Source organism: Mus caroli, unplaced genomic scaffold, assembly GCF_978045245.1.
Source record: "Mus caroli unplaced genomic scaffold, Mus_caroli_1 scaffold_17, whole genome shotgun sequence".
NCBI lineage: Eukaryota > Metazoa > Chordata > Mammalia > Rodentia > Muridae > Mus > Mus caroli.
Window position 1 is genome coordinate 20119018 of NW_028227272.1, and position 13813 is coordinate 20132830.

General features: G+C 46.2%; 1 protein-coding gene across 2 annotated transcripts in view; it reads left to right on the plus strand.

The window, feature by feature from the left end:
• Positions 1-1755: 1755 nt before the first annotated feature.
• The window catches only part of St6gal1 (ST6 beta-galactoside alpha-2,6-sialyltransferase 1), a 149559-nt gene continuing 137501 nt past the window's right edge, over positions 1756-13813 (plus strand). Inside the window, exon 1 of one of the 2 annotated variants that reach the window (XM_021185103.3) lies at positions 1756-2114. The gene's annotated coding sequence lies outside the window, so the exon portion shown is untranslated. Of the gene's footprint in view, positions 2115-2593; positions 3049-13813 lie in introns of those variants that run through there. The other variant, XM_029470389.2, reaches the window with a different exon arrangement.

Sequence of the window (13813 nt, forward strand, 5' to 3'; positions counted from 1 at the left end):
ACTTAAGAGTAGGGGCTGTATCCCATTTTAAAAGAGTCTCTTTCCTATTGTATGGTTCTTAGTTCTTAAATTGAGTGGAAACAAGAGAGAGGTTGAAAGAAAGGATTGAGGCTTTCAATGAATGTGAGGGATACTGAGATTTCTCAAGGGCCTGGGTGACTTAATTTCCTCATCCACAAGTGGGTTTAACACCTTACTGTGTATGACACTGAAACCAACACTGCGCCTTTGGTGATTCTTGTTTAGATGCCTTTTCTTCATTTCCTGTGTCAGCATCACAGTTCAGGTCCCTAAGCGATCTCCACTGCCGTCAGCTCCCAAGTCAGTCTGAGATTCTCACTTAAAGTCCTCGCTCCTGCTTCCATCTTCAAGAACCGCGACCGAAGAATCTAACTAAAGCACAAGGATGCACTGTGAGCCATGCATTAAAATCGTTTAATGGCCTCTTAATGTAGAACAAAATCTTTGACCTTCAGTTAGCACCCTTTCAGAAACAGTCACCCGGGGTTTGCTTCCATTGGCTCACAGCAGAGTACACTATTGTGAGCGTGCTCAGTAGGCTAGACTCTACGTTACTTGCTCCACATAAATCATTTCGTGTAAACATGATCCTTAGTGCTGTCTTCTAGCTCTCCATGTTGCAGAAGAGGAAAGAATGGCCCAGAAAGACTGTGGAACTCACCCAAGAACAAATAGCTTCTTGGCCACAGAACTGAATTCACTGTCTGGCACTTTCTGATTTGGGTCTCTGGCTCCAGAGCAGCTGGGGGAGGGTGAGCAGCTAGGGGTTCAGAATCAAAGGGTGGAGGAAGGCAATCTGAAAGATGGGTGCTGGGGAGGAGGAGGCAACCTTTTCTTTCCCAGGTTGGTGGTGGGAAGTGGCTATCTGGACTTGAAGAGAACGCTCTGGTCCTGGCTCCAGCAATCTTACTGTAGAGGCCATTTTGCTACACAGAAAACCCAGACCAGCAATTTTCTGCGTTCTTGGAGCTCTATTTGATTCCTCTCCCAGCTCAGAGGTGGATACTCGGCAGATATTTGGGATGTGATTACTGCCTCAGAGTAGTCAAAGCTCTTCTCTGGGATAGGAAGGACTGAAGGGGCTGCCAGATGACGGCTTCCAGTTCACTTATAGAGGAAAGTTTTCAGTCTTTCGGAAGTGGTCTGTGGGTAATCAGAGATGGTCAGACTGCCAGGCTGCTTCTTCAACAAGATGTTTCCTCCTGACTTCTCCAGCAGCCTTATCCTAAGCCCAGTGGAAGGAAGGTGCCTGGCTGTCTTTACCTTTGTAGCCGGGTCCTGCCTGCATACCTACTGCGAGAGTTCCAGGTCGCAGGGCTCCAGAACATCTCAAAAAAAAAAAAAAAAAAGTTTGACAAGGCTGTGTTCAGGTCACACTTAATGTCGGGGGATTTTTGTCAAACTCTAAACACTACAGTCTAAGATGTGTGTGTCCTACATAAAAATTTGAGTTTTCACAGGGGTTAAATGACTTGTTTGATCAGGATCACCCTGTGCAGAGCCAGGACAAGCACTCTGGTAAGAGCGTTTTCGCCAGATAACACTGAATCCAGTCCATCGGGACACGCAGGGGGTGGGGGTGGAGGCAGTATTTGGGCTTCCTTGCCTGCCGCATTGCTCCGCCCCCAGGCTTGCTCTTTGTGGACGGACCGCAAGATTCCCTGCATTACGGGGAGCCCTTAGCAGGCACCTTTAACCTTAAGCCTGCTCGCTAGCGACCTCCAGAGGGCCAGGATGGTTTGGGACCGGTGTGATAGAGCACTTTTCTAGTTTTAACGACTCTGTTTGCATAACGGAGACCAAGCTTCCTCCCGCCGGTCTGCCGTGCTTTTCTTCCCTCCTTCCCGGTCCTCTGTACCCTCATCTATGGTCCCTCTCTGCTTCCCAGAAGATCCGTTCTCAAGGGGACTCACTCGGAGCTTGAGTCCCAGGAAGATCCGGAGGCACCTGGGGGAGTGGAGTTGAGCGCCAGCCTGGGTGGGGAAGCCGCCCTGGCACTGCCCGACCCTAACAAAGGGAATCGGACTGCGCGCCGTGCGAGCGCTCGGTGGGCTCAGCGACCGCCGCCGCCTTCCCGATTGAGAGCGCTGCAAGTGAGTAGGGGCGAGGCGGGCGGCACGGGTCTGAAGAAGGAGTGCAGGGGTGCGCTGAGAGGCAGCCCCAGCTGCGGGAGTAGGAGCCGCCGCCCCGGGATGGGGATGTCTGTCGCGGGTCCAGGGGAGGGACCGCCTTGGCCTCCCCTCCCTAACACCCCCCCCCCCCCGCACGCCAGCCTGCGCACCCATAACAAACCCACGTGTGCGGGGACGCAGGAACCTACACTGCAGCGTCTGTATTGTGTAAGGCGTTGCCTTGCGGAGTGAGGGTCTCTTTAGATCTTGCCCACTTTGGTAACAGAGCAGGAAACCAAGCCTGGTGGAAGGAGAGGGCACCACAACAAACGCACGTGCGCCCCGGCTGAACCTCATTTGGTCAGGTTATTGTTCCAGCCAAACCAACGGGTGCGGCGCTTGGAGGCCACCTACTACTGCTGGAGGGGTGGGGACCTTTCGCAGCGGTGCTCTGTGAAGGGACGGACTAAACCTGTTGATTTTTAAAGGAAAAAGAAAATACAAACAAGAAAGAGCCGACAAAAAGCCCCCACCCTCAAGTATGCTTCACCTTTTGGCACGGGTTTGGAGGTGAAACCTACAAGCCCCTCACTTCTCCTTTGAGATTTTCTTAAGAGTCGTGGGCTGAACTAAGGATCTGTAGGGTACCCTTCTAAAATAGACCCTGCCCGACACACCATTGTCCCCGTGCTCTGGAGACTGCCCCTGTTGGGGAATCTCGAGCGCCTCCCTAGCTTGCTGAAAGAATAGTTCATTTTAACAAAATCCACCAGTGAGGTCTTGGGTTTTGCTTGCTCTTCGCCTGGGAGCTCCCTGTGGCTAGACATTTCAGGTGTCACTGGCTCCTGGCCACACAAGGCCACCGGGGGCCCCTCATCAAGACGGGGACGTGGGGACGTATCAGAGGCTCGCAGAGGTAGGTCCACTGTTTGCTGTGCCTTCCCCTTAACTTTCACTCTGCTCACGCAGCCGGATTTTTAGCGTATTGAGGTCTGGGCTTATCAGCTCTGAGGAAAAGTTGAGGACAGGAAGGGGGCGGTGAACGGATCCTAGGCGACCTGTGCAGGAATGACAGCATTTTACCAATCTGATGCTTCACTTCGAGTAGTCCCTGTGGAGACTAACCTATCTCTGAAGACAACTGGACAGCTTTCAACCGTGTACCATTGTTATTGAAAAGGTCCAGGCGGCAGCTCGGGAACCTTTTTTATTTTACAGGCAGGAAGCTGAGGTCTGAGAGTTCAGCCCCTTGAGAGTGGGTCTTCCAACTGCTCGGCCTTCATCCAGAGGATTCTGCGGTCGACTTAAAAGGCAGTAGCCTCAGGCAGAGCGGAGTGAAACAAAGAAAATAATTCAAATTGGAAACTGCGCCCTTCCATTATACCTTTCTAGAGTTCTCTGTTTTAGTGGAGAAGAGAGATTTAGCATTTCCCCTCTTCTCAGCCTGTCCCGCTTCATAACTTTGCTCTGCTCTCCTGGCTGCCCCCTTGTTCTCAAATTGAACTAGGGCCAACTGGAGAGGCTTAGATGTTTTGCGGGCGCTAAGAAGCCTTTGTTCGGGCAGAAGCAGGGGCTGTTGACATCAGCCCCGCTGGGAGGAGAGTGTCTCTTGTAGCCAGCTGCTCCTGAGCCCCTCAGTAGAGAACGAAGCATTGTTTTCATTGATTTTATTTAATTAATTTATCTATTATGTATGATTCCCGTGGAAGTGACTGTGCCTTTTGTGTTTAGCAGAGAAGTAGACAGAGGACAGTGAGGTTAAAACTAGCTGTGCTCCGAGGCTTTTCTCTCCATCTTCGCTCGCCTAGGTGTGTTTCCTTCCTCCTAGTCGTGTTTACTTTCCCCTTCATTTCCAGGCTGTTTAGCTTTGTAATGGCAACATAATAAATAAATAAATAAATAAATAAATAAATAAATAAATAAATAAGTAAGTAAATCACGCTAGCTTTGTAATGGCAACATAATAAATAAATAAACAAATAAATAAATCACAGCTCTCAATTTACAGGAATAGGAGAGAATTTATTCTGGAGCCACTTAGGGTGACCTGGCCTGGGAACACAGATTTAGATGATCTCAAATTCTATGTTGCAACGTGGAAGCAGCTTCTTGGAGTGTTTAGTTTTACTGGGCGGAGAAAGTTGTGAATTAAGGAAAGTTTAAAATACATTGGCAGGTACATCAGAGAGGCAGGTACCTAGGAATTTGGGAAGCTTTTCTATAACATCAAAATTCTATCTGGTGAGATTCTTGGCTTTTAGACTGGTAGAAGTTAGTTTCCTGCAAAATTAATAGATTCTAAAAGGCTTTTTATATGTTGCCAAAAGATGCTAGTTCCAACACAGGGAGTCCTGGGGAGGGGGCTAAGGGCAGGGGGCGGGCCAAGAATGGACTGGGGTGAGGGAGTGAGATGGAGGTGGGGGATGGTCCAGGAAACTCCTGTTTTGGAGGGCTAGAACTTAGCCCTAGATAAAGTAATTAGCCCCTGGACCTGCAGAATTCCAGTCTCCGAAGTGCTGTAATTCTTATCCGAAGACCAATCTCAGGCAGATAGGGATTACTTTCTGGAATTTCTATTCCCAGCCAGGTGATGTTGTCTCCTCAGGATGGTAATGAAGTTGAGGCTCCTTTTTTTTTTTTTTTTTTAACGTGGGAAAATGAAAGACCTGAGAAGAGAAATGACCTGCTCCAAACACACAGAAGCACACAGTCCACCTGCTTTTAGTGTCCCTTTTTTGCGTCAAAGGGAAGGTGTTGCATCAAACAAATTGTTGGTACCCCAGAGTAAAGTCAAAGTTAGGTTGCTATAACAACACCCTTGCATCCTAAAGGATGTAAACAGGCTTGGCTTTCAAGCAGAGGAGTGGGTGCTGAGGGCAGGTATGGTGTGGAGTACTGCATTTAGGATGAGAATCGCTTTTCCTTGGCTTGCCAAGTGCTTCATTTCCCTCTTGCCTTGGGAAGTTGCTTTGCAAATATTTGCAAAGCAAAGGACAGTAAGATCACAGAGACTCCACTCAGCTAGTCACTGTAGTTAACCTCTTGGGTTCTATTATTTTTTTTCTTTTTTCTTTTTTTGCCCAGTGAATCTGCCAGTCCGTGCCCTGGCTCTCTTAGGAAAGTAGATGCTGCTGGGGGCCTTAGTGTGTGGCCTTCCTGAATAAGAAGAACTTGATTAGGGAAACTTGATTGTTTTTTCTTGCTTCTCTGCATGCGTTCTCAAACTTCAGGGAAATGTGTTTTAGTGATCCCCCAAAACACAGATAGGAGCCGATCTGATGCAACGCACAGCAGGGTCTTTTATTCTATTCAAGCTATCAAGCTAGCTCAGCCCTCCTCCCCCCTGCAATGGTGGGGGCAGTCCCCGAATGTCTATGGGGGCAAGGCTTTATAGCAAGCAACAAGCAGGGGTAAGTGTGCAAGCATCTAACTGGAAAGCTGCTGTGGCCTTTACCATAATTGGCTGGTGCTGGGAGTCAGATCATAAACTTAACTGCTGCTCCCCTCTGCATTGGTGGTCGTTAGGCAAGGGGTTGGGCTTGTAACCTGGGAGGTGCAGGTTTGTTGGGGGGAATAACCTGGAGACACAGGTCTTGTTGAGGGTATAACCTGGAAACTTTGGTCTTGTTGGGGATTAGAGTTAGGGTTAGCGACTGCAGCTAGGCTCAGGTTTTGTTGGGGGGCAACTTGGAAACTAATGCTAGATACTAGCCTGTTAGTCTACCTGACTTCAGACTTGAGTCAAGTTCTCTAAAATGGAGTCTCAACGTAAAAGCTTTGGCATGTCAATAGCACGCTGACTCCCATAGCTGTGTTCTATAGAACTTGCAACACTAACGTATTATTGCAATGTTACTGTGTTGTATTAACATACTAGAGATGATTCTACTAAGTAATTACTGAAAAGGTCATGTTAGATTTCATAATCAAAGTTTTCCGGTTATACGAATGAGACTTTCCCATTGCAGAGCATTCACAAAATTAAAAAAAGGATTGAGAAACAGAAATTAAAAAAAATTCCACTATCCCAAACAGCCTTGCCCTATCTGGTAATTTGGTTTCTGGAATTTGTTTAAAAAAAAATAAAATATATATGTATATATGTATGGTTTTTTGTTTTTAAAATAATATATAATAACATATCTGCTTGTGTGCATGCATTCTCAAATTTCGTATTCTCTTAGCTGTGTTTCTATAGACTCACTTGCAACACTAATATATTATATAGTAAATACATAATATAATATTAAATTATTAAATATAATTATGTAAACATAACATAATTTACCATATGCAATATATAATATATAAATATGTAATATACAATAATATAATATATAAATACATATAAATTTAATATACAAATATATATTTATCTCTATGGCTTTGATTTTCTTTTCAAAATAATTGAGAATCAGTGTATGTATAGTTACAGCTTTCGTATTTCACACTTTATAATAAAGTTTTGATGATGACCACATCAGCTGCCTATCACCTTCAAGTTTCTATGTTCCCTTGGGATCTGACCCCTTTAATGCTTGTTTCAGTGAAGGCATGTGAAGCGTGGAGCCCCTGCCTCTCTCCTATCCCATCCCTGCCTCTAGCCTTCAAATGTTAGCCAGTTTTTCTTTGAGAAATGCAGAGGTGCTGCCAGATACAGTAGAGGGAGAAGAAGCCTGTGCATGCATGGCCTTTGAGCTATGGATCATGATTTTGTGGCCCCTAAAAACTCAATAGTAAAGTTTCTGTAAATGCTCAGTGAGCAACCTTAGGATCATTTATCAATTCATTGACACAGTGAGTAAGAGCCCTGTCCTAGTTAGGGTTTTACTGCTGTGAACAGACACCATGACCAAGGCAAGTCTTATAAAAACAACATTTAATTGGGGCTGGCTTACAGGTTCAGAGGTTCAGTCCATTATCATCAAGGCATCAAGGTGGGAGCATGGCAGTATCCAGGCAGGCATGGCACAGGAGGAGCTGAGAGTTCTGTCTTCATCCAAAGGCTGCTAGTGGAAGACTGACTTCCAGACAACTAGGGTGAGGATCTTATACCCACACCCACAGTGACACACCCATTCCAACCAGGTCACACCTATTCCAACAAGGCCACACCTTCAGATGGTGCCACTCCCTGGTCCAAGGATATACAAACCATCACAAGCCCTGTAGTCTAAAGGAGGGAACCTGGGTGACAAGAGAGAAGTGTCAGATGCTATTGCTCACAGAGGCGACCGCTCTCGGGTCTGCAGCAGTGGAGGCCACTCTGGGCGGTTGTTCGTGCATGTTTCAGTTGATACCATGATTTACTTTCTTGAATTTCCACAGGATGGAGCCTGATGTCAGCTGTTGAGCAAACTTAGATTTGCAACTAATTACATAGGAAGTCTTCAAGTGAAAGAGCATTAGAAACGTAGAGCCCAAGCAATTCAGAATTTAAATTCTTGGCTTGCCATTCACTGCCCATGTAGGTATGGACAAGCTACTCGTTGAGGTTCAGGAGTCACCCCACAAACCACAGCAACACCGATCTCCGCTTAGCAAGAGTACTTATTAAACACTCAGCAGAGACTGAACTTTCAGGGCTGCAAAACGGACTCTGGAGCTTAACTGTGGCACCAATCTGTCCTCAAGGCAGACTTTTTAAAGGAAAAACCAGGTTCACAAGTTTAAAGGAAGGCACTGAAGTGGCACAGCATTTTTTGCTAATTAGACAAAGTATTCTCAGCTGTCCTTTGAGCTGATTGTTCCTAGGTGAAATAAGAGAAGCCCTACAGATTGTGAACTGGGGGGTTTGGTAGTTTGAGATAATAGAGTACAAGTGTTTCAACCATAACCTGTTGCGTTATTTGTAACCCGACCATTCTTCAGGATCAGCTATGGATCATGACTTCTGGGAAGTGAAGTCTGAGACCGCGAACTTAACTTCACCTTATGAGCAAAATGGAGACTGAATACAAAATGGCTACAGTTGTGTTAAAAGGAGCAGGCTTCGCTAGCACTTAGTATCAATTAGCGTTCTCTGTGAGAGCAGAATAGCGGGCCTAATTCCATCAGGGCAGTTGTAAGATGATATTGAAGGTAAAAGGCCAGTTCCTGGTTAAGCCCTCAGTAAATACTAGCTACTATCATTAACTATCATTAATAGACATTGTGGCCCTCATGGGTTTTTTTGTTTGTTTGTTTGGTTGGTTTTTTTTTGTTTTGTTTTGTTTTGTTTTGTTTTACCATGAAAGCAGGGTATGGCTTTTTGTTCTTAGGGAAGGTTAATTAAAATGGAGACTCTTGTCATCCAAATAGCAAGTCAAGAGAGATATAATCTCTTGCACAATGAGATTTTCATTTTGTTTATTATGAAAAACTTCAAACGCACATCAAAAGTGCACAGTGAGTTCTGTACTTCTCATCCACTCCTTATGAAAATGCATGGCTGGCCTATAACCCTGCCTCAACCCTATGCTAACTTTAAAGCATGACCCAGACATCTTATCAGCCTAGCCATAAATATTTCACTCAGCTCAATGATGCATATTTAAGGCACTGAGTTGCGTTGGCTTGGGGCCTGTCTCTTGTCTCGCCCTTATGGAACCCTTCAAGTTTGTGGGGAGCGGGCCAAAGAGGGAGGGCACAGCAGTCCTGGGAACTTTTTCAAAGTCCTTGAACTTTACTGGTCAAGTACAGAGGTCATGCCATGTCCCAGAGAGACAAAGAGAGTGTAAGGAACCAGAAGTTAGAGTCAGGAGACCTGATTTGAGCAAGAGCCACCTCTTACTAGTTCTCTGCTTTTGACAAGTGACGTGGATTTTTTTTCAAGCACGTTTACAGAAAAAAGGTGACTACTGATTAAAGTATTTAAGGTGGCCTCCCATACTTAAGCCCAGCTTTCCTTCCTCATAGGCATTGTTTCATAGGGGTTGAGGGAGGGTCCTTAGGCTGAGGGCCCACGCTCACCACCCTGTCAGATGCAGTAGTCAAATTAAGCCCCAGTTTACTGGGACTCCCGTCATTTCTAAGCCTAGCCGGTGATGTGGCATGCCACCCTGGGTATGCCATGCCAGGAGCTCAACTGTTGCTCCTCTCCTGTCCCCTCTCTGCTCTAATAGCAAATAAAAGTTGTATGTAAGTCTAAGAGGCTTCCTCATGAGAATAATAAAGGAACTTCCTTTATAGTATTCAGATAATAAAAAAATTCACCTTCTTCCTATATGCTGTTCCTCCCACAGTCTGTCTGTTTGCCTGCAGGCCTGGAGAGCAAACCCTGGGTAGGTGCACCCTAGGCAAGTGGTCACTAAGCCACACACTCAGCCCTTCCTTCCACTTCTCCAAAGTGATTCCCTTTTACAGATGGAGGAAGACTCTTTCAGCCCCTTCTACCAAGTAGTCATGCTCCTATACAATTTGTTTGTTTGTTTCTTGAAACGGGATCTCACTGTGTGGCCCTAACTGGCCTGGGACTTAAGCTGGCTTTGAACTCACAGAGATCCACCTGCCTCTCCAGTTCTGGGATCAAAGGAATGTGTCACCTTGCCTGGCTCAAAAGTACTTTACAAACTCAGTTTATGGATTTCGTCATGTCTGCCACTTTACAAATGGGCCTTTTTAGTTTTGCTGTAGGAAATAGAAGTCTCCCTAGCAGCCTGTGCTTGATATATTTTTGCACAGCTACACCACCGTCTATATTCTGAGTACATATTGACTTAGCTGATCTTTGCCTGCAAGATACATTTGTCTGTTTTCATAAAATATATTTGAGTGTTTGCACTTTGCATATATGGAAGTCAGTTGTGAATGTCAGTGAGCGACAGGAAGCTAGCTCTGGGAAGGAGGGGGGCAAGTGTGCGAGACCAGGGACACTGAGAACCAGGTCTGGAAAACTGGACTTGGTAGCTGCCCAGCTCCACCACCAAGAGACTGTATTTGGATGAAAAGATATTTTTGGAACTAGCCTGACCTGGTTGGGTGCCCTCAGCTGCAAGTGAAAACACTGAGGAGTGACGTCGTCAGCTTCTCCCCCATCCCATGGAGCCTTCCAAGGCTGATTCGATTCTCAGGGTCAGGCTTGGAGATATTGTGGGGAGGACATGGAGATGAGAGGCAGCAGTGGGAGGGTGTGAGGAGGAAGTGAGAAAAGGTGATGTTTGTTCTCAGGCTCTGCAGGAGGAGGGTTTCTACTTCCTGGTTTAGATCCCTTTGAAGGCTGTGCTTCACTGAGTCCTGCTCACAGAGGTGGGCTATTGGAAGATGGGGCTTATGGCACATTGGCAAGGAAAATAGATGTGGAAATGGGAGCTTTCTTTCTATATTTCATTTTCTTTTCTCCTTTCCTTTCCTTTCCTTCCCTTTCCTTTCCTTTCCTTTCCTTTCCTTTCTCTCTTTCTCTCTTTCTCTCTTTCTCTCTTTCTCTCTTTCTCTCTCTCTCTCTCTCTCTCTCTCTTTCTCTCTTTCTCTCTTTCTCTCTTTCTCTCTTTCTCTCTTTCTCTCTCTCTTTCTCTCTCTTTCTCTCTTTCCCTCTTTCTCTCTCTCTTTCTCTCTCTCTCTTTCTCTCTCTCTCTTTCTTTCTTTTTCTTTCTTCCTCTCTTCCTCTTTCTTTCTTTCTTTCTTTCTTTCTTTCTTTCTTTCTTTCTTTTTGTTTTTATTCTTTGTTTTGTTTTGAGATAGGGTTTCTCTGTATAGCCCTGGTTGTCCTGGAACTCACTCTGTAGACCAAGCCGACCTCGGACTCAGATACCCGCCTGTCTCTGCCTCCTGAGGCTTTCTGTTTCGCAGGAATTTAAAATAAGAAGCCTCTCTCCTGGAGAGTCACACTGAGTGCGACTCTTGTGGAAAAAAAAAAAGCACTCTGAGGAACGGGTGGGCTGGGTGTGGTGAGCAGTGAAGAAAGCAGAACTGCCCAGTGTGGGAATGAGCTATGTGGAAAGCCAGAGCACTCCCTGTCAGGCAGAAACAGAGGACTCTAGGAAGTCTGCATAGGAAGAAGCAAAAGGCACGGGATGGACGATATGGGACCAATGGAGGACAGAAAAGCCAGTTTCCACTTACTTGGCAAAAGTGGAATAGCATGGAAGCGTTCAAGGAGGCCTGACAGTACTTTCCTCTGGATCTTGGCAGCCCTCCGCTGTTCTGTCATTGAACAGCTCAGCCTGACCTTATATTCATAAATTATGTTGACATGAATAAATATACCATATATGCTTTAGATGACCGGGAAACCTGGCCACTGGGAGAGAACGATGTGTCCCAGGAGGATGACCGTCGAATTCTTTCCCCTAGGGTTGGCTTCTGTCTCCTGATCTGTTTTTACAGCACAGTGTTTCTGATGTTACTACTATTTTTTTTCTTTTCTTTTCTTTTTTTTTTTGGTCATTGCAGGACTGACACTCTGCAGGCAAGGCAAGTACTCTACCAGCTAGGGTATAAACCCAGCCCCTCATCCAGCTAAAACTTTGTAGCAATCAACCCCCTGCTTGATTAGCCCTCTGGGCTAGAACAGAGAGCACCTACCATGCCATTTTGTATGAGCCTCGGATTAGTTTGATGAGGGAAACATGACACAGGGTTTACTGTGTTCTTGGTTCGCATTAGGCACTGTGTGTGTGTGTGTGTGTGTTCACCCAATCCTGACAGCAAGCTGGGATCTTGACATTAGTAGCTCCCTTTTGCAGGTGAGAGGAAAATCGAGGTTCAGCAAGGGCCAGAGGCTTGCCCACAGTTCTGCTGTTGGGGGTACAGTTCAGAGTAGGGATAGATCTCTACCTCTTTCTCTACACGCTCCCGCAGGTGTCTTCACTGCCAGTATCTCCCATTCCTTTGGGTCTGAGAAATACTTAGTTTTGTCTGTGGGGAGCCTCACTGAACAGTTTCTTCTCACTGGGCTGGAGGGAGCTCCTCACAGTTCCTCTGAGACAAATGAAAGAACGGATGGGCCATGAGGTGGGTGTAGTGTGGCTTTTGCATCACGCATGTGACCGTCCATTTCTCTTTTTTGGTAGGAGTCATGCTTGGTTTCTCTTTTTCTCCCACTTATGCTTTAAAGCTGTGAGATCCACTTACAATCACTACCTGGTTTGGAGCAGAGTTGAAGACACCCATTGATTAGCATGGCCTGGGATTGGTGGCCATTAGCTTGCTATCTTCAGTGTTTTGAAATGTGTAAGTGGAACTCAATGTTGGTATTCTTAAGGACTTATCTTACAGATGTGCTCCTTAAACGACTTCTTTTAGAGAATATAGTCAACAATAATTTGTTCTTTAAATATTTATTGAGTATCTGTTACCTGTTTGACAAGAGACCACCTACTTAAAGAATATACCACACACACACACACACACACACACACACACACACACACACACACACACACACAGTAACTAGTAGGGCTTTGGAAGCTAGTGACTGACAAACTTCCCACACCTCCCTATTCCTCTCTTCTCAGGATCCTTAACTTTGTTCATTCATTCAATGAATCTCGAGTTCCTGCTGCATGCCATGCACAGCGCTTGCTTTAGGATGTAGACAAATAAGCTCTTTCTTTTCTTCCACCCAGAACTTGCTCAGAGGTACACATGACTGAATGGTTACAAGTTAATTGATGCATGTGATGATTCAAGTGCGTCAGCCTGGGAGAAAGATTTCGAAATGTTCTCTGAAAGAGGAAACAGCTCAGCTAGGTGTTCGAAGGGAGCAGGGTTACCCTTTTGACAGGAGAGTGAGAAAGGGCTGCACAACAGAGGGTCAAGGGTGAGGGTCAGCATACTGATGTGTTGAGGTTGACCCTGAGGAGGAACATCAGAGTCGGGAAGTGGTGAGAGATGAGGCTAGGGACTTGTGTGCGCAGGACAGGCTTTCCTCATTCCCTCTGTACCACGCACTATTATTACCTGTTTTTGTGGGCGAGGAAACAAAAGCGGAGGCAGTCTGGTGACTTGTTCAAAGGCAGATCATTCGGTGAGCTGAGGTGCTTAGACTTGATCATGGGCATCTTGCTCTCCAGTCAGGAATTTGGCCTTCACTCCAGGGCCTGCAGGGGCAAGCTGAAGTCTGGTTTTGCTGGCCGAGATAACCTTCCTTGTCTTTCAGTCTTTCCATGGGAGCATCCCTTGTCAAATCTTTGTTTATCCACCTGCCTCTCAGCATTAGCCCCCTGTGCTACACCAAGGCTGACTGCCTGTTGTCCCCCTTTCCTGTGGCTTGGTTTTGTCTTCTATTTATTCAGCCAGCCAGTAGACCAGAAATGTCCAAAGATATTGCCCGCCGCTTTTGTGTGTCCCCCTGGTAAGAACACGCTCAGGGCAACCGGAATCTTCTGCAGTACAAACTTTATTGCTTACCCCATCAGGAGCCAGTGGAGAAAGGAGCCAGAGAGAGAGCTCCAGAGAGAGAGAGAGATGGCGGAGCCCCCTCCCTTTTATGGAGGACTGTCCTCCGCCTCGGACGTGTCACTCCCTGATTGGCTGCAGCCCATCAGCCGGAGTTGTCGTCACGGGAAAGGCAGAGCACATGGCGTGGAAAGCTACCCCGGCACATGCGCAGCTTGCTTGTTTACTACTTAGAACATGGGTGTCAGTGCCGGGTGTCAGTGCCATCAGCGCCATCTTGTAATGGCAAATGTGAAGGCGGCTCCTTACATATCCCCCTTTTCTTTTATATAAGAGCAATAGGCCACCCATATTAATGAGAGTGG